This window comes from Atheta coriaria, unplaced genomic scaffold, assembly GCF_025399875.1.
Source record: "Atheta coriaria isolate IRGN ID8LTWV9N9 unplaced genomic scaffold, Caltech_Dcor_3.1 hic_scaffold_4_pilon, whole genome shotgun sequence".
In the NCBI taxonomy this organism is placed as follows: Eukaryota; Metazoa; Arthropoda; class Insecta; order Coleoptera; family Staphylinidae; genus Dalotia; species Dalotia coriaria.
The window spans coordinates 4,019,544-4,040,906 of NW_027045446.1; the positions used below are offsets into that span (position 1 = coordinate 4,019,544).

The 21,363-nt window shown below is 39.8% G+C and overlaps 2 long non-coding RNA genes across 4 annotated transcripts; one reads left to right on the plus strand and one right to left on the minus strand.

Annotated features, from left to right (window-relative positions):
• Positions 1-132: 132 nt before the first annotated feature.
• On the plus strand, positions 133-8,610 carry LOC135791388 (uncharacterized). 2 transcript variants are annotated; one of them, XR_010548025.1, is made up of 5 exons: positions 133-2,602; positions 3,340-3,470; positions 3,536-3,574; positions 6,236-6,279; positions 6,633-8,610. It is a non-coding gene; the product is annotated as an uncharacterized lncRNA (long non-coding RNA). The 2 variants fall into 2 exon arrangements; XR_010548024.1 differs by lacking the exon at positions 133-2,602 and having other exon boundaries at positions 2,609-3,470.
• Positions 8,611-21,213, minus strand: LOC135791389 (uncharacterized). 2 transcript variants are annotated; one of them, XR_010548026.1, is made up of 4 exons: positions 20,882-21,213; positions 18,309-18,347; positions 10,368-10,406; positions 8,611-8,912 (listed from the first exon to the last, which is right to left on the minus strand). It is a non-coding gene; the product is annotated as an uncharacterized lncRNA (long non-coding RNA). The 2 variants fall into 2 exon arrangements; XR_010548027.1 differs by lacking the exon at positions 20,882-21,213 and adding an exon at positions 18,583-18,969.
• Between the last annotated feature and the right edge of the window lie 150 nt (positions 21,214-21,363).

Genomic DNA, 21,363 nt, shown 5'->3' on the forward strand with positions numbered 1-21,363 from the left:
AATTCTAGAGTCTAATGATTTGTGTTTTAATATTGAGCACCAACGAATAATGCAATCACTGCGCACACTCCTGACCCGGAAGATGTACTTTGGGCGCACGCGTCCAATATAAATACGTAAGTGCATATCGTAGTTATCGTAGCTGAACTATGCACGCAGCGCGCGCGACGCACGCGACTTAATTGGGATCGTGTCGGTTGTATTCCGCACGCGTCTCTTGCAACCCGTCGCCATGTTGCTCGTGAGTTTCATTCGGTCAATCGTCCTACCGCAAGTCTTGTTTTCTTTTATTTGATGTTTACCATCGGCTAATACTTAGTAAATTTCAACTTTTTATTACTATTTTTTGTTTGGCTAGTGTAGGAATTTAACTTTTAGTGCCCGAACTTCTGTTTACGTAATATTATTTTTTACACTAGAATTGTTGTTGTCTATACGCGCTTAACAAATGTTTGTGTTTACTACATCTCTGGAAACATCTCATCAGTATTGAAAACGATCAATTGATACTTTCGCTTCAGCATCGACCGCCATTAATTTGCAGATAAGTTTATAACTGAACTACAATTCTTAACTTATTTTTACAAATAAATATTTATAACGTCCTTGCCATTCATAGGGTGTGCGTGGTCCATTAGTTTTGTCCTTGCTAAAGAAAATTTTCTGCTAATGAAGGCATTATATTCTTTCGTGGTAGATGTTGCGATTTAAACAGTACAAACATTCAAATTATTATGAGTATGTAAACAATTTTTTTTATACTGTTCAATTTTTGTTTTTATTCTCCGCGTGTTGTCGCATTGTTTGCAGCAATGTACATACGTTCCATGTTGATATCACAAGCTATGTGCCAAAGGCCACCATTCGAATTTACAAAAATATTTAAATTTTCATACTCTTGCTGTGGAAATCGGGCAAACGTTATTGTGGAAATGTTATTATAATTTCAATGCATTTTTTACATTTTGATAACGCGAGAGTTATTCTCAAGGATAGGCTTCTGCCAGCCCCGAAAATCACGCGGGAACTTTGTGAAAACCGCCCCTAAAACTCAGTGATTTTTAACATTTTTGTAAACTTGCCGTGAAAATTGCTCAATATCTCGGGAACCGGTTGCGCTATTTCTACGTTCTTTACATATTTAAATAACGCAAGAGTATATTTAAACGATAGGCCTCAGCAAGTCGCAAAATTCATATGGGAAGTGTGGGAAAACCGCCACCAAAACACAGTGATTTTTAACATTTTTGTAAACTTGCCGTGGAAATTGCTCAATATCTCGGGAAGCAGTTGCGCTATTTCTACGTTCTTTACATATTTCAATAACGCAAGAGTTTATCTAAAGGATAGGCCTCAGCAAGCCCCAAAAATTGCATAGGAAGTGTGTGAAAACCGCCCCCAAAACTCAGTGATATTTAACAATTTTGTAAACTTGCCTTTTGGAAATTGCTCAATATCTCGGGAACCGGTTGCGCTATTTCTACGTTGTTTACATATTTAAATATCGCGAGAGTTTATCTTAACGACAGGTCTCAGTAAGCCCCAGTAATCAAGCCGGACTTTAGCACTTTAGCACTTTCAGCCGCGTTTTTTGACTTCTTATCCCATTATTTTAAATTTCAATCTTATAGTGAATTTTTCTACAATTTTCTGGTTGCCATTTCTTTTAGTTTAGAAGAGATCAGCATTCAAAAATCGTTGAAAAAAAGTATCAAGTATCTCAATCTCAGATCTCTAGACTTCTTGACTATGTGTTATTTTTGTGTAAAACTTGATCATGGAAGGAAATATCACTTAGCCTGGAAAATACGCCATATATCTTGTACCAATGGAGAAAATCACAACATCTTGTGCTCATATGATACTTAATAGTTCTTTAATAACTTTTCCCGATCCTTTCAACAACCTTCTACAAGTGTTCTAAAAGTGGCTTACAAATGTACATTATTTTCTCGTTTCAAAAAGCTGGCTTACTTTAAACGACGGCTTACAAGTTAATTGACAATATGTACTGCATACAAAAGTGGAAACACGTGGAAACATTAATTATTGATTATAATAGTCTAAATTGTGGGACTAGTATCTGTCGCATTCATATATGGCACTAGGATGCACTAAAACTCATAAAATCGAGTTATTCGGCTTATTTTTATATTTATTGACAAACGTGGGCACGAAAATAAATTTGTATACAATACTGTTATCTGCGATTCAGTGTAAACAACGTTTTTAACGCAAGTGTCCCAGCGAAGTCAAGGTCGCGTTCGATTGACGGCTTTGCACATCTATTGCTTTTACGTGCGCAGATTATGCAGCAGGTACATAGGCTTATTGTGAACTGTCGCATCGTTGCTTGCGCTATCACTGGATTGCATGCAGTTTCGTACCGGTCGTTGGCATATCCAAACGAATTTCTCGCAACTCGTATCGTTTGTTCGGACTTCTGCTTTCTATATTTGCATTATACTTACTCATCAATCGACTATTTACTCGTAGATTTAATATACATCTGCAATGTTTTGTTAATGATTAATTGTGCATTTAATGTCTGTAAAGAGTTATTTTGCTCGCGTTTTATGCTTATATTCGAAGCGCTTCATTGGTAAGTTTATAATTTAGTTATTCGGTTAAATATTTTAAGTATGACTTTTCACTTACGTGATACAATAGCCCGCGAATCAAAGTTTGCCCGTTTCATGTATTTTTTACAACTTGCGGTAGAAAATATACCAAATCGCGGGAACCCTTTGTCATATTTTAGTTATATGGTTTCAATAGGTGTATGTGACAATACTCATGGTATTTATTTAATTTTGTATTTTAATATGTTTGCATATATTTAGTACTGTCGTTCATGGCCATATAATTTATGTTCTTGACTTTAACTTTGGCGTCTTTTAACAATCAAAATATTAGTTTTTTTGGCTAGGGTAGGACAGGAAATATTCGCATCAGATGTAGCCCTCACCTTGCATGCAGCATATTATAGTGTAGTTAGACCGCAGGTATTGTGCCTTCTGCAATTTGTGCCCAAGGTCGCGTGTCATCGACGCGCCGGCTTTGCGCATCTATTGCACGTCGCCCACAAGTTTGCGTGCCGCTGCGCGTGCCATCGCGCAAGATGGCTTTGCGCAACTATTGCTTTCACCTGCGGGGTTCATGCAGCAGGCACATACGAGTAGTCTTATCGTGAACTGTCGCGTCGTTGCTTGCTCGGCTTTAACCTGTGCTATCGCAGCCAGTTTCGTGTCGATCTCAACAAGTTTCAACTGGCGGCAATAGCATCCTGTTCAAAATTATTTGCGCGTTTAATAAATGTTTTTTTTTTGCTCGCGTTAGATATTTATATTCCAAATTACAAGAATGTTACGGTTTTATGATCGGTTATTGACGTTGTCGGTTGCTGGATAAATCGGCAACATAATGCTGCAATGTTGCTTCCCGTCATTAAGAGGTCCCTTCGTGTTTGAGTAAGTTACATTTACCTGGCCATTGCGATACTCAGCACATAATTTTTATTTTCTTTTAATTACAGTGTTTGCCGTACTCGTGCAATCCGATGAGCGCTGAATTGGTAAGTATACAATTAAATTATATTATTGCGTCAAATCTTTACGACCTCTCACCTGCGTTGCGTGTTGCAATAGCCCGCGAAATAAGCGTGCGATGTCAATTTTATTTGCGGGTAATATAGAAAACGCAGGAAACGATAATGTTTTTCATGTATTTTTTAAAACACGCGGTGGAAAACAGGCCATATTGCGGAAAGCCTTCGAAATCTTTTTGATTTTCCTATGCTTTATGATAGGCAAAGAGTGCATTTTTAAGATGCACTCTTGAAGCCCCGCAAAATTCAATCGTAACAGCTTCAAAGTGGCCGCCAAAGTTTGCCCTTTTCTAGCATTTTTCAAAACACGCGGTGGAAAACAGGCCATATCTCGGGAACCCTTTGTGATATTTTGGTGTTTGCTATGTTTTATATTGGAGAAAGAGTGCATTTTGAAGATGCACTCTTGAAGCCCCGCAAAATTCGGTTGTAACTGCCTCAAAATGGTTGCCAAAGTTTGCCTTTTTCTAGAATTTTTCAAAACACGCGGTGGAAAACAGGCCATATCTCGGGAACCCTTCGTGATATTTTTGTGTTTGCTATGTTTTATACTAGAGAAAGACTACATTTTTAAGATGCATCCTTGAACCGCCGCGAAATTCGGGTATAGCTGCTTCAAAATGGCAGACAAAATTTGCCCTTTTCTAGAATTTTTCAAAACACGCGGTGGAAAACAGGCCATATCTCGGGAACCCTTCGTGATATTTTTGTGTTTGCAATGTTTTATACTAGGGAAAGAGTGCATTTTGAAGATGCACCTTTGAACCCCCGCGAATTTCGGTCATAACTGCCTCGAATTGGCTGCCAAACTTTGCACTTTTCTAGCATTTTTCAAAACACGCGGTGGAAAACAGGCCATATCTCGGGAAGCCTTCATTTTTAAGGTGCACTCCTGTACCTCTGCGAAATTCGGTTGGAACTGCCGCTAAATGGACGCCAAAGCTTGCCCTTTTCTTGCATTTTTCAAAACACGCGGTGGAAAACAGACCATATCTCGGGAACCCTTTGTGATATTTTCGTGTTTGCTATGTTTTATACTAGAAAAGAGTGCATTTTTAAGACGCACCCTTGAACCCCTGCTTAATTCGGTCAAAACTGCTTCAAAATGGCCGCCAACGTTGTTATTATCGTGCATTTTCCAAAACCACCGGTGGAAAACAGGTCGTTGCGCTAGGAATTGTAGTTTTATTGTTATAAAGCGCGAACGCGGTGTTACAATTAGTTCGAAATAATTTTCCTAGATGGTGAATTTAATTCTGTATCTCCGTGTATAGAAATTTATTGCGGGAAAATTCCGTAACGCGAGTTATATTGAAAGTTGTGTGTGTGCGCAGTAGTATTCGTTGCGTTAGGAATTCTAGTTTTCCGCCAGTTTCAACCGCGTACTGCACTTATTTACTTCCTTTCCCGTTATGTATTGACTTTTTTGTATATTTTTGTTGCATATTTGATAAATGTGTTTTGAAGTTGATATAAATTTTCAAAGGTTAGATGGCGGTACGATATACGGTTTTGTATTAAATATTGCTAGTTGGTGGTAGTGAGTGCACACCGTGTCCGTGTGGATCACGCGATTTCGCGCAAGAGATAAGTTTGTTTACCTGCACGTATCGAATCTTTATTTCGTTGAATCAAAAACACACCGTTGCTTTTTATTATATTAGTCACGTAAATAAGCAAATATTCTTTTATTCTTTCATGAATATAACTAACAATTTTATATTAATTCTAATACATTTTTATTATCCGCAGATGACTACGGACTAATGTGTTACCTGGTAAACGAGGAACGATCTATGTTCAAATTAAATATCACTTAAATATTTAATGTAAAATCTGGCAATCTGTCAGCCTAAGAAATCTGAATTACTCAAATCGAATTTTAATTTTTTTATTACCTTTACTAATCTAAATTTTGGAACTACTGTATCATTTATAGATGGCAATAGCATGGACTGAAAATTGTAAAATAAAGCATTGTGTTTGTTGGAACACAATATACACTTTCTTATCGCATTGGCGTGTGTCGTCGTTGCCAGCACCTCACGCCGCATGTTGCTGCATCTTGATTGCAAATGCAATTCGTCCACAAGGTCGCGTGCCTTCGACGCGCCGTCTTTGTGCACCTCTTGCTTTCTTATCATATACTGTCCCGTCGGTGTTTATGCAGTTTTGGCATGCACTATCGGTGGATTGCAGCCAGTATCGTGCCGGTCGCTGGTTAGGCCAGTCGTGTTTTGAGAGACTTACCTATATCGTTTATTCGGACTTCAATATTCCAAATTTGTGTTATACTCGGAGATCAATCGACTATTTATTTGTACTTTGCTACTATAGTAATATGTTTAAATTGGAAATGCCGGTTTTTGATCGCGTTTGTTATATATATTACAACAGTGGATTAGATAACATTCTTCCCTCGGCGTTGTGTTCGGTGTCGGTTATTAAATTAATCGGATATACTCGTATATCGGCCCCATGTTGATTCTCACCATTAAGAAAGATCCATCAGACTCGTGTATGTATCTTTTAAGAAACCGCATAGATTGTTTATTTTGTGTTGATTGTTAATTATAACATAATTAAATTGTATGAAACATTGTTGTTTTAATTTATGTTTTCTTTTAGTTACAGCACTCGTTGTACTCGGCTGTCCGATAAGCTGTACCCTGGTCAGTTCATATTTCAATTATATTTTTCGGTCAAATTTACATTAGCTGTTTATAAACAAGTTTTCTATTTATCACGTGCTACCTTCCTGCATGGCCGATGAGTGGGGGCGGGTCAACAGGGTTCAATTATCCGGGGCCCGCGCTGGCTCTCGACGGCCCTGCGGTAAAGTGCAGACTTTCTTTATTTTTCATTTCGGAAATTGTTGTCCCTGTTTAATTCACCTACGCCGGGTTAGAACGATATCTTATTTTGTTATTGTTTTGAACATGCTTATCTATCTCTTTTCGCGCGGTGAAGCAACCATCTTAAACGTATGTAGTATTTTGTGGTATTTAATGTGATTTAATTTTAGTTCGTGGTGAATTCTGCGGCCAATATTTGCCTGAGGATACCGAGGATAATCTTGGCCACCAGCAGTAATGTCCGTCTTGCCCATGTACCAGCTACCTTCATGCACCGCGAAAAAAAGGTAAAGTGAACATTTCATTATTTGTGTTTACTGCAATTATTGTTTATATTCAATTCCCTTTAATTTTATACCCGGCAGTTAGCATCACACGTCAATTTATTACAATATTAATTTGTATACTTGTCGACTTCTATTATGATTAAGTTATATTTTACTTTAGAATTTGGATCGTAAAACACCCATTGATGCATACTGTGGGGGAATATTCACTCGAGAATCGCCTGCCACGATATCAATCAAGGGACACCTTCCAACCTGGTGGAGAGCTGCTGCGTTTCGACGGGATGCGATACCTCTATAATTTGCGGCCTCACATTATTTTTCAAACTAGTACAAATAATGCGCACAGGGAATGACAGAAAAAAAACTTCCCGATTATTAAACCACGAACGCATTCATTTAGTTAACTTATAATTAGCATTGTATATATTTAGGGAGCTTTGACAATTAATTTGATGAATGCTTGTGGAATATCATGCAGTGTAAACTCTTTATAACGATACTTATTATAGTTAGTTGATTTAACACAAAGCAACCTTCTTTTACATATTTCTACGTCATTATAAAAAAAAGATTATCAAGAGTTTACATTGTATTGCACATTTAATCGCCTCACGACTTTTATTGTATTGTATTATTGCTTGTCGTGCTAATTGTCGTGCGTTTAATTTGTTGGTAGTAATGTGGATGAGGGTATTTGGTAGTTGCCGCACTGTTGCTGATTAGCTTTAACTCGCGAAGGGGGCGTCTCTAGAGGTATCAAATTAAATTCACCGTGGGGTTGGTATTAGTTTGTTGCAGGAGTGACGCCTGCAACATTGGTAAATTCATAAATTGGGTTGGTTAACTGAGATTTTCACATAAAGGGTGAAATTGTTGCAGTTTTTTTGGTATAGTTCGCTAGAGAGACGGCTTAGAAATTTCCGCGCGGGTTCTAGAGATGTCAAATTACATTTTCCGTGGGGTTGTATTAGTTTGTTGCAGGAGTTGCGTCTGCAACATGTGTAAAAGCGAAAATCTGGGGGTGCGGTGGGATTTTCACTTGAAAGGTGAAATTGTTGGGGTTTTTGCGGTGTAGGTCGCGAAGGGGACGACTTAAAATTTTCAGCGCGGTCTCAAGAGAAGTCGAATTATATTCTCGGTGCGTTTGTCATTGTTTTTTTACAAAAGCTTCGGCTGCAGTGCGCGCATTGGTAGATTGTCTATGTTCGTGTCATCCTGTCTTCTACAATTCCTTTCTTTTGTGTCTTGTGTTGTCCATGTAGAACTTGAGATTTTGTTTAATTGTGTGTATGACTTGTGTTGTTTTCCCTATGAACTAATGTGTTAGCTACCTGTGTTTATGTGGAATTTGTTCTCATATGTACATGTTTATGCACATATTAAGTGCATATAAGGGTATAGAGTAGATGCATTGTACTGTAATTGTTTGGGTTATAATGTTTGCTTGCACCTTGTGTCGTGTGTTTTAATATATCTCTTGTTGTGTGTAAATTAATAAATATCTGTTGTGTAGTATTTAGAAATAGTCTTAGTTTGTGTATAAATAGTGTTGTCTGCGTCTTGTAAATGTAAACATGTTATTTGCTATCTGTATTGCGTAGTTGTATTGCCTTGCAGTTGCCTTGTGTTTAGATGTGCCATAGTTGTAACTTATTGATATATCTATTGTGTTATTCTTGCAGGTATAGTAATCAGTATTGCCACAGCAATACTTGTAACATGATTGCTATAGCAATACTAGTAACACGGTGTTGCCTATGCAACACCGGTGGTATAGTGTTGCTATGGCAGTACAAGTAACATCTATTGCTGTTGCAATACAGTATGGTATAGGTATCAATAAAGAAGTCTTTTAATATATTGTTTAAATTATTTATTATCCTTATTTCCCTCACCACAAGGACTCTCCCCACTAAGAAAATTGTTGATGTGCCTAAGAAACTCGGGGATGAAGCGTAGAGACATCGCAGCTGTAGGTTGGGGCCGGCAATTATTCTTTCTTCAGTTAACGCACTCGAAGTAGTTAACTGTCTTATTGAACGCGTTCTCGAAGTGGTCCGTCGATACGTTCGACGTCAGGATCGACACGCCAAAACACGAATGCAAAAATTACGAAATTTTCGTCGAAATTTTGCAAGTTTCAACTTGTAAAATAGAAATCTGAAACATAAAATAAGATATTGTTAGTTTATATTATCAAGTAATTAATTGATGTGATAAATATTAAGCGCTGAAAACATCTATTTGCCCCAAAGGACAAAAATACCAAATAAATACACTATTTACGAAGTTACGCGCGTAACAGAATTTAATTCTGTACTTCTGAAAACAAAAATGACAACAAATTAACGCGAGGGAGCAAACAATATTTAAATATCGTTTTTTCGACTCTACTCGCGTGCAAGGTGAATCCTGCAACGCATACAACCCCACGGATAATTTAATTCTACATCCCTGGACAATGCGCTCCCCGTTCGCGAACAATCAATCACAAAAAACAACAATTTCGGGCAAGGGCAACAAAACTAATTAAATAATGCAGACGTTTTTACTGTCCCAACAACACGATGGAGAATTTAAATTTAAGAAACAAAATATGCTATAAAACTGCTCTGCGTATTGTAAAATACTGCCTTCTAATATTCTAATAAATGTGGCTAGAAAACTTGTTTATACACAAACAAATACTGATAAACGATAGTGGAACTCCTCGTGCGAAATCGCATTAAAAAATCTCAAAACAATCGAACATCACTACGCGATAATATCTGTCCTCCTCTAGGACAATATAAACTAATCTATCTATCACGCTTCCACGCACAGGAGGCAACTTCTTCACTATTCAAATGCTTTAAACTAAAGTCAAATTAGGTAAAATAGGTATTGTCAAATTGCATATTGAAACTATATGACAACTTGCGGCAATACTAAATGTATACAAATGTATTATAATATAAAATTAAAGAAATACCATAAGTATTGTCACATACGCCTATTGAAAGTATATGACCACGTGCCACAGTACGAATTATATGTAAATAAATGATGCTAATTATAAAAAGTAGACGATAAATATATAACATCTATTTTCTAAGTAAAATACGCAATCCATTGACAATATTGTATTAATGTGAATTTAATGTGATTGAATTACAATATATAAAATAAATAAAATATGTAACAATTCATGTTTCAACCAAAAATAGCTGTCACAACGACTGATCTATATTCAGATAGAAGTACATGTGCCCAAATAAAAATGGATAAATTAAAAAAAAAACGAAAAAAACGAATGGCGGCCATTTTGAGGTAGTTACGCCCGAATTTCGCGGTGAATTAGAAGTGCATATTAAAAATGCACTCTTGCCCTATCATAAAATATAGAAAAAATTGAAATACGACGAAGGGCTCCCCAGATATGGCCTATTTTCCACCGCGTGTATTGAAAAATGCAAGAAAAGGTTACAACCGAATTTCGCGGGGGTTCAGGGGTGCACCTTAAAAATGCACCCTTTCCTAGCATAAAATAAAGAAAAAACAAGATATGATAAAGGACACGCAGGTGAAAGGTCATAAAACATTTGACAAAATACTATAATGTAATTATAAACTTACCAATTCAGCGCTCATCAGATTGCACGAGTACGGCAAACACTGTAATTAAAAGAAAACATAAGTTAAAACAAAACCATTTCATTCAATATAATAGAATTAGATTCACACATTAGAGAAAACAAATATTCTGTGAGTATTGCAATGGTCAGATAAACATTACCTACTCAAGCACGAGGAATCTTCTAATGACGAGGAACAACATGGCAGCAATATGTGTCCAATTAATCTAGCGACCGACAACGTACACAATAATTGACAATAAAACCGTAGACTTCTTGTAATTTCGAATATAAGCATAAAACGCGACCAAAAAACTATTTATTAGCATTAAACCCACAATTAATCATTAACAAAACACTGCAGATGTATGTTACAACAAAATAGTCGATTGATTTTTGAGTATAATGCAAATTTAGAAAACAGAATTGAGAACAAGCGATTCGCGTCGCGAGAAAGACTTCTGGATACGCCAGCGACCGGCACGAAACCGGCTGCAATTGATTGATAGCGCAAGCAACAATGCGACAGTTCACAATAAGGCTATGAACCAGCTACATGAACCGCGCAGCTAAAAGCAATACATGTGCAAAGTCGGCGCGTCGCTCGCACGCGACCTTAGGCGCAAATTGCAATAGACACGATATCTGCGTTCAAAACTAAACTAAGCCGTGACAACGTGCGTAAATATTTTTAATCTAAAGAAAATTTTTAATGAGAGTCAGCTATACATTCATCTACGTAAGGTGCTCTATTATTCACACGAGTCACTTTTACCGCTAGCTTCGTACGGTGCCCTGAATTTTCCACCGCGGTGCCCTGAACACGAGTTTATAAAATACGCAGAGAGAATCAGGAAGGGATCCCAAGACACGGCCTGCCTTCCACCATGTGTTTAAAAAAACGCAAGAAAAGAACAAATTTTGGCGGTCATTTCGAGGCAGTTACGACCGAATTTCGCGGGAGTTCAAGGGTGCATCTTCAAAATGCACTCTTTTCCCAGTATAAAACATAGCAAACACGAAAATATCACGAAGGGTTCCCGAGATATGGCCTGTTTTCCACCGCGTGTTTTGAAAAATGCTAGAAAATGGCAAACTTTGGCGGCCATTTTGAAGCAGTTATGACCGAATTTCGCGGGGGTTCAAAAATGCATCTTAAAAATACACTCTTTTACTAGTATAAAACATAGCAAACACGAAAATATCACGAAAAGTTCCCGAGATATGGCCTGTTTTCCACCGCGTGTTTTGAAAAATGCTAGAAAATGGCAAACTTTGGCGGCCATTTTGAAGCAGTTATGACCGAATTTCGCGGGGTTCAAAAATGCATCTTAAAAATACACTCTTTTACTAGTATAAAACATAGCAAACACGAAAATATCACGAAGGGTTCCCGAGATATGGCCTGTTTTCCACCGCGTGTTTTGAAAAATGCTAGAAAAGGGCAAACTTTGGCGGCCATTTTGAGGCAGTTACGACCGAATTTCGCGGGGGTTCAGGGTGCATCTTAAAGATGCACTCTTTTTCTATCATAAAACATAGCGAACACGAAAATATCACGAAGAGTTCCCGAGATATGGCCTGTTTTCCACCGCGTGTTTTGAAAAATGCTAGAAAAGGGCAAACTTTGGCGGCCATTTTGAGGCAGTTACGACCGAATTTTACGAGGGTTCAAGGATGCATCTTAAAAATGCACTCTTTTCCTAGTATAAAACATAGCAAACACGAAAATATCACGAAGGGTTCCCGAGATACGGCCTGTTTTCCACCGCGTGTTTTGAAAAATGCTAGAAAAGGGCAAACTTTGGCGGCCATTTTGAGGCAGTTACGACCGAATTTTACGAGGGTTCAAGGATGCATCTTCAAAATGCACTCTTTTCCTAGTATAAAACATAGCAAACACGAAAATATCACGAAGGGTTCCCGAGATACGGCCTGTTTTCCACCGCGTGTTTTGAAAAATGCTAGAAAAGGGCAAACTTTGGCGGCCATTTTGAAGCAGTTATGACCGAATTTCGCGCGGGTTCAAGGATGCATCTTAAAAATGCACTCTTTTCCTAGTATAAAACATAGCAAACACGAAAATATCACGAAGGGTTCCCGAGATATGGCCTGTTTTCCACCGCGTGTTTTGAAAAATGCTAGAAAAGGGCAAACTTTGGCGGCCATTTTGAGGCAGTTACGACCGAATTTCGCGGGGGTTCAAGGATGCATCTTAAAAATGCACTCTTTTCCTAGTATAAAACATAGCAAACACGAAAATATCACGAAGGGTTCCCGAGATACGGCCTGTTTTCCACCGCGTGTTTTGAAAAATGCTAGAAAAGGGCAAACTTTGGCGGCCATTTTGAGGCAGTTATGACCGAATTTCGCGGGGTTCAAGGGTGCATCTTAAAGATGCACTCTTTTCCTATCATAAAACATAGCGAACACGAAAATATCACGAAGGGTTCCCGAGATATGGCCTGTTTTCCACCGCGTGTTTTGAAAAATGCAAGAAAAGGGCAAACTTTGGCGGCCATTTTGAGGCAGTTACGACCGAATTTCGCGGGGGTTCCGGGGTGCATCTTAAAGATGCACTCTTTTTCTATCATAAAACATAGCGAACACGAAAATATCACGAAGGGTTCCCGAGATATGGCCTGTTTTCCACCGCGTGTTTTGAAAAATGCAAGAAAAGGGCAAACTTTGGCGGCCATTTTGAGGCAGTTACGACCGAATTTCGCGGGAGTTCTAGGGTGCATCTTAAAGATGCACTCTTTTTCTATCATAAAATACAGCGAACACGAAAATATCACGAAGGGTTCCCGAGATATGGCCGGTTTTCCACCGCGTGTTTTGAAAAACGCACGAAAAGGGCAAACTTTGGCGGCCATTTTGAGGCAGTTACGACCGAATTTCGCGGGAGTTCTAGGGTGCATCTGAAAGATGCACTCTTTTTCTATCATAAAATACAGCGAACACGAAAATATCACGAAGGGTTCCCGAGATATGGCCGGTTTTCCACCGCGTGTTTTGAAAAACGCACGAAAAGGGCAAACTTTGGCGGCCATTTTGAGGCAGTTACGACCGAATTTCGCGGGAGTTCCGGGGTGCATCTTAAAGATGCACTCTTTTTCTATCATAAAACATAGCGAACACGAAAATATCACGAAGGGTTCCCGAGATATGGCCTGTTTTCCACCGCGTGTTTTGAAAAATGCAAGAAAAGGGCAAACTTTGGCGGCCATTTTGAGGCAGTTACGACCGAATTTCGCGGGAGTTCTAGGGTGCATCTTAAAGATGCACTCTTTTCTATCATAAAATACAGCGAACACGAAAATATCACGAAGGGTTCCCGAGATATGGCCTGTTTTCCACCGCGTGTTTTGAAAAATGCAAGAAAAGGGCAAACTTTGGCGGCCATTTTGAGGCAGTTACGACCGAATTTCGCGGGAGTTCTGGGGTGCATCTTAAAGATGCACTCTTTTCTATCATAAAACATAGCGAACACGAAAATATCACGAAGGGTTCCCGAGATATGGCCTGTTTTCCACCGCGTGTTTTGAAAAATGCAAGAAAAGGGCAAACTTTGGCGGCCATTTTGAGGCAGTTACGACCGAATTTCGCGGGGGTTCTGGGGTGCATCTTAAAGATGCACTCTTTTCCTATGATAAAACATAGCGAACACGAAAATATCACGAAGGGTTCCCGAGATATGGCCTGTTTTCCACCGCGTGTTTTGAAAAATGCAAGAAAAGGGCAAACTTTGGCGGCCATTTTGAGGCAGTTACGACCGAATTTCGCGGGGGTTTCGGGGTGCATCTTAAAGATGCACTCTTTTCCTATGATAAAATGTAGCGAACACGAAAATATCACGAAGGGTTCCCGAGATATGGCCTGTTTTCCACCGCGTGTTTTGAAAAATGCAAGAAAAGGGCAAACTTTGGCGGCCATTTTGAGGCAGTTACGACCGAATTTCGCGGGGTTCTGGGGTGCATCTTAAAGATGCACTCTTTTCCTATCATAAAACATAGCGAACACGAAAATATCACGAAGGGTTCCCGAGATATGGCCTGTTTTCCACCGCGTGTTTTGAAAAATGCAAGAAAAGGGCAAACTTTGGCGGCCATTTTGAGGCAGTTACGACCGAATTTCGCGGGGGTTCTGGGGTGCATCTTAAAGATGCACTCTTTTTCTATCATAAAATATAGCGAACACGAAAATATCACGAAGGGTTCCCGAGATATGGCCTGTTTTCCACCGCGTGTTTTGAAAAATGCAAGAAAAGGGCAAACTTTGGCGGCCATTTTGAGGCAGTTACGACCGAATTTCGCGGGGGTTCTGGGGTGCATCTTAAAGATGCACTCTTTTTCTATCATAAAACATAGCGAACACGAAAATATCACGAAGGGTTCCCGAGATATGGCCTGTTTTCCACCGCGTGTTTTGAAAAATGCAAGAAAAGGGCAAACTTTGGCGGCCATTTTGAGGCAGTTACGACCGAATTTCGCGGGGTTCTGGGGTGCATCTTAAAGATGCACTCTTTTCTATCATAAAACATAGCGAACACGAAAATATCACGAAGGGTTCCCGAGATATGGCCTGTTTTCCACCGCGTGTTTTGAAAAATGCAAGAAAAGGGCAAACTTTGGCGGCCATTTTGAGGCAGTTACGACCGAATTTCGCGGGGTTCTGGGGTGCATCTTAAAGATGCACTCTTTTCTATCATAAAACATAGCGAACACGAAAATATCACGAAGGGTTCCCGAGATATGGCCTGTTTTCCACCGCGTGTTTTGAAAAATGCAAGAAAAGGGCAAACTTTGGCGGCCATTTTGAGGCAGTTACGACCGAATTTCGCGGGGTTCTGGGGTGCATCTTAAAGATGCACTCTTTTCTATCATAAAACATAGCGAACACGAAAATATCACGAAGGGTTCCCGAGATATGGCCTGTTTTCCACCGCGTGTTTTGAAAAATGCAAGAAAAGGGCAAACTTTGGCGGCCATTTTGAGGCAGTTACGACCGAATTTCGCGGGGTTCTGGGGTGCATCTTAAAGATGCACTCTTTTCTATCATAAAACATAGCGAACACGAAAATATCACGAAGGGTTCCCGAGATATGGCCTGTTTTCCACCGCGTGTTTTGAAAAATGCAAGAAAAGGGCAAACTTTGGCGGCCATTTTGAGGCAGTTACGACCGAATTTCGCGGGGTTCTAGGGTGCATCTTAAAGATGCACTCTTTTCCTATGATAAAATGTAGCGAACACGAAAATATCACGAAGGGTTCCCGAGATATGGCCTGTTTTCCACCGCGTGTTTTGAAAAATGCAAGAAAAGGGCAAACTTTGGCGGCCATTTTGAGGCAGTTACGACCGAATTTCGCGGGGTTCTGGGGTGCATCTTAAAGATGCACTCTTTTCCTATGATAAAATGTAGCGAACACGAAAATATCACGAAGGGTTCCCGAGATATGGCCTGTTTTCCACCGCGTGTTTTGAAAAATGCAAGAAAAGGGCAAACTTTGGCGGCCATTTTGAGGCAGTTACGACCGAATTTCGCGGGGTTCTGGGGTGCGTCTTAAAGATGCACTCTTTTCCTATCATAAAACATAGCGAACACGAAAATATCACGAAGGGTTCCCGAGATATGGCCTGTTTTCCACCGCGTGTTTTGAAAAATGCAAGAAAAGGGCAAACTTTGGCGGCCATTTTGAGGCAGTTACGACCGAGTTTCGCGGGGGATCCGCGGTGCATCTTAAAGATGCACTCTTTTTTCTATAATAAAACATAGCGAACACGAAAATATCACGAAGGGTTCCCGAGATATGGCCTGTTTTCCACCGCGTGTTTTGAAAAATGCAAGAAAAGGGCAAACTTTGGCGGCCATTTTGAGGCAGTTACGACCGAATTTCGCGGGGTTCTGGGGTGCGTCTTAAAGATGCACTCTTTTCCTATCATAAAATATGGCGAACACGAAAATATCACGAAGGGTTCCCGAGATATGGCCTGTTTTCCACCGCGTGTTTTGAAAAATGCAAGAAAAGGGCAAACTTTGGCGGCCATTTTGAGGCAGTTACGACCGAATTTCGCGGGGTTCCGGGGTGCATCTTAAAGATGCACTCTTTTCCTATCATAAAACATAGCGAACACGAAAATATCACGAAGGGTTCCCGAGATATGGCCTGTTTTCCACCGCGTGTTTTGAAAAATGCAAGAAAAGGGCAAACTTTGGCGGCCATTTTGAGGCAGTTATGACCGAATTTCGCGGGGGTTCTAGGGTGCGTCTTAAAGATGCACTCTTTTCCTATCATAAAATGTGGCGAACACGAAAATATCACGAAGGGTTCCCGAGATATGGCCTGTTTTCCACCGCGTGTTTTGAAAAATGCAAGAAAAGGGCAAACTTTGGCGGCCATTTTGAGGCAGTTACGACCGAATTTCGCGGAGGTTCCGGGGTGCATCTTAAAGATGCACTCTTTTCCTATCATAAAACATAGCGAACACGAAAATATCACGAAGGGTTCCCGAGATATGGCCTGTTTTCCACCGCGTGTTTTGAAAAATGCAAGAAAAGGGCAAACTTTGGCGGCCATTTTGAGGCAGTTATGACCGAATTTCGCGTGGGTTCAGAGATGCATCTTAAAGATGCACTCTTTTTCTATCATAAAACATAGCGAACACGAAAATATCACAAAGGGTTCCCGAGATATGGCCTGTTTTCCACCGCGTGTTTTGAAAAATGCAAGAAAAGGGCAAACTTTGGCGGCCATTTTGAGGCAGTTACGACCGAATTTCGCGGGGGTTCTGGGGTGCATCTTAAAGATGCACTCTTTTCCTATCATAAAACATAGCGAACACGAAAATATCACGAAGGGTTCCCGAGATATGGCCTGTTTTCCACCGCGTGTTTTGAAAAATGCAAGAAAAGGGCAAACTTTGGCGGCCATTTTGAGGCAGTTACGACCGAATTTCGCGGGGTTCAAAGTGCATCTTAAAGATGCACTCTTTTCCTATCATAAAACATAGCGAACACGAAAATATCACGAAGGGTTCCCGAGATATGGCCTGTTTTCCACCGCGTGTTTTGAAAAATGCAAGAAAAGGGCAAACTTTGGCGGCCATTTTGAGGCAGTTACGACCGAATTTCGCGGGGTTCAAAAGTGCATCTTAAAAATGCACCCTTTTCCTAGTATAAAACATAGCAAACACGAAAATATCACGAAGGGTACCCGAGATACGGCCTGTTTTCCACCGCGTGTATCGAAAAATGCTAGAAAAGGGCAAACTTTAGCAGTCATTATAAAGCAGTTATGACCGAATTTCGCGGGGGTTCAAGAGTGCATCTTCAAAATGCCCTCTTTTCCTAGTATAAAATATAGCAAACACGAAAATATCACGAAAAGTTCCCGAGATACGGCCTGTTTTCCACCGCGTGTTTTAAAAAATGCTAGAAAAAGGCAAACTTTGGCGGCCATTTTGAGGCAGTTACGACCGAATTTTGCGAGGGTTCAAAAGTGCATCTTCAAAATGCGCTCTTTTCCTAGTATAAAATTTAGCAAACACGAAAATATCACGAAAAGTTCCCGAGATACGGCCTGTTTTCCACCGCGTGTTTTGAAAAATGCTAGAAAATAGCAAACTTTGCCGGCCATTTTGAGGCAGTTACGACCGAATTTTGCGAGGGTTCAAGGATGCATCTTAAAAATGCACTCTTTCCCTATCATAAGGCATAGGAAAATCAAAAAGATCACGAAGAGTTTCCGAGATATTGCCTGTTTTCCAGCGGGTGTTTTGAAAAATTCAAGAAAAGGACTAATATTGGCGGCCATTTTGAGGCTATACGACCGCAAGTAAAATTGACATGGCACCAAATTCGATCACTATTTTCAACACGTGGTATGAGGTCCACCGCGTGGAAAACATTTGACGCAATAATATAATTTAATTATAAACTTACCAATTCAGCGCTTATCGGATTGCACGGGTACGGCAAGTACTGTAATTAAAAGAAAATATAAATTTTAACTTAGAATCATTGCATACAATATAATCTTAATATATATAAATCTCCCCGTCTCTCCTCTTTGTGCGATGCTTCGTAGCTTCCCGCCCTAAGCATAGACGTGTGTATGTGGGTACGTGTGAGTTGAAGTTGACCGGTTGATGTTTTTGTTTGGAGAAAACAAACATTCTATCCTGAGTATCGCAATGATCAGGTAAATGTAACTTACTCAAACACGAAGGGACCTCCCAATGACGGGAAGCAACATCGCTGCAATATGTTGCCGATTTATCCAGCGACCGACAACGTCTCACAATAACCGATCATAAAACCGTAACATTGTTGTAATTTGGAATATAAATATCTAACGCGAGCAAAAAAAAAACATTTATGGATATTAAACGCGCAAATAATTGTGAACAGGATTCTATTGCCGCCAGTTGAGACTTGTTGAGACCGACACGAAACTGGCTGCGATGGCACAGGTTAAAGCCGAGCAAGCAACGACGCGACAATTCACAATAAGACTACTCGTATGTGCCTACTGCATGAACCCCGCAGGTGAAAGCAATAGATTCGCAAAGCCATCTTGCGCGATGTCACGCGCAGCGGCACGCGAACTTGTGCGCGACTTGCAATAGATGCGCAGAGCCGGCGCGTCGATGACACGCGACCTTGGGTACGCATTGTAATAAGCACAATACCTGCAGTCTAACTAAACTATAATATGCTGCATGCAAGGAGAAGGGCTTGCAACGACGACACTCTTAAATCTCAAGTGCTGCATTCCGCGCGGCGACTAAGCAATAAGAAAATGTGAATTGTGATCAAAACAAACACAATTCTCGTGCAGAATGTCCACGTTAACATCTGATGCAAATATTTCCTGTCCTACTCTAACACAAAAAAACTGTAATCTATCTGTCGTGTATGAGCGAGGCTGACGCCTTCTAGACGCGATTACTTTCATATTTTTAAAATCAAGCTGTCTTATGTAGTTTTTGTCTCTAAATTCACGTATGTTCCTTTTTTGATTAATAAATAGAAGGGAGTCAGTCGTTCTCCCTTTCGTGCGTTCTCCACATACTGCTGAATTAAGTATACATTCGTCCTTACCAGCTCTACAACACGATACAACACTATCCATTTCCCTTCCATGCACAGTAGGCAACTGCATCACTATCCACATGCTTTAAATTAGTCAAAATAAAGAACATACCATAGGTAATGTCACATATGCATATTGAAATTATATGGCCATGAACGATAGTACTAAATGTATGCAAACGTATTAAAATACAAAATTAAATAAATACCTTGAGTATTGTCACATACACCTATAGACAGTGGCGGATTATGCTTCAGTGGGGCCCTGGGCGCAAATCAAGTTTAGGGGCCCCTAAATCCGAAAATTTTCAAAAACGGTTATTAGCCCAGTAAAATTAATAGTTTTAGCGTACGGGCGCCGCAAAGTCTACTTCAACATTCGTTTGTGCCAAAAACTCATTTCCACACCACCATGAGGTAGAGTACGTAGGCTTAATCCACACGCACTATTCCAAAATTTAATGGATTATCTTCCGATTCGCTCTTCGCGATGGACCAGGTGTTGTGCGTTAATTGTTTTCAGGACCGATCGAAATATCACATATAAAATTTTCTGCCATACTATCCGCGATGGGATTATCGTTTTCAATGCTATCTTGGTTCTCGAGTTCATCATACGTGTGCTCAAAAACGGTAATCGTATTTAAATACAAATTACAAATTTACTTTTCTTGTCTTCTCTTGGGCAAAGATTTCAATAATTTTTGTCGTTTCATGTGGATCCTTAATATTTTCTTCTTGTATGTATTTTAGAAAATGAGGCTATAGGCTATAGAAACCATATAACTACGTGCCATAGTCAAAATATTTGCAATTTAATTACAATAAATATATTATTGTACTGTCACATAGTTACTACCTTCTAATATTCTAATAAATAAAAGAAAAATGAGCCAATTTTGGCGACAATTTGAGGCAGTAACGACCGAATTTCGCGGGAGTTCAGGTGTGCATCTTAAAAATGCACTCATGCCCTATTTTTGGGGGCTTGCTGGGACCTATCGTTTAGATAAACTTTTGCGCTATTTAAATATGTAAAGAACTTGCCAATATCGCAAACGGTTCCCGAGATATTGAGCAATTTTGACGGCAACTTTACAAAAATATTACTGAATTTTGGAGGCAGTTTTCACCCACTGCCCGCATGATTTTTGGGCGTTTAGATAAACTCTCGCGCTAAGTAAAGAACTTAGAAATTGCACAAGCGCAAGAAATTAGTAAATTCCATTGTGTATACTTTGTGAACTGCATGCCGCATGTTGGCACCTAAAGTGATAGAAAAACTTGTTTTGATTGATATCAAGTACGATAACCAGGCAGAGAAAAAACGAAAACAATTCTACATACATTGCGAACATTGCGCATTATATACATGCAAATAAATATATTTGACGATTAAAATAATTTAACTGGAAACTCACCAGTACGTCGCACCGCATATCATCTTCCTTCAGTGTTATTTTCTTCAATGGCAAAATACAGCACGCACTTGATAATTCGAAGCAAATGGAAACGATTCACAAAAAAGAAAATTTATTCACGTGTCAAGAACAATTCACCAGCGATAAATTATTAGCATCACTATATCCGACTGACTACGCGACGATCATTTGAATATAATGCGCTTTAACAGAATTAAATATTCAAGAAAGAACGCGAACCTCGAGGAATGCGTGCGTGCTCACCGCGAGACCGCAGCAAACTAGATTCTTCTACACATGTTATCTATGATTGAAACCTCTGCACGGGCGCAGGTAGGTGCGCGCGGTGCACTGCAAAATAGCGCACGATGCGAGGACGCGTAAGTAAGTTAAACCACAAGGTGATAGCAAAGTTATCTTAAATGCCATTCGAGGCCGACACGCAGGTAATGCAGCAAACAGAAGACACACACAAAGAATAA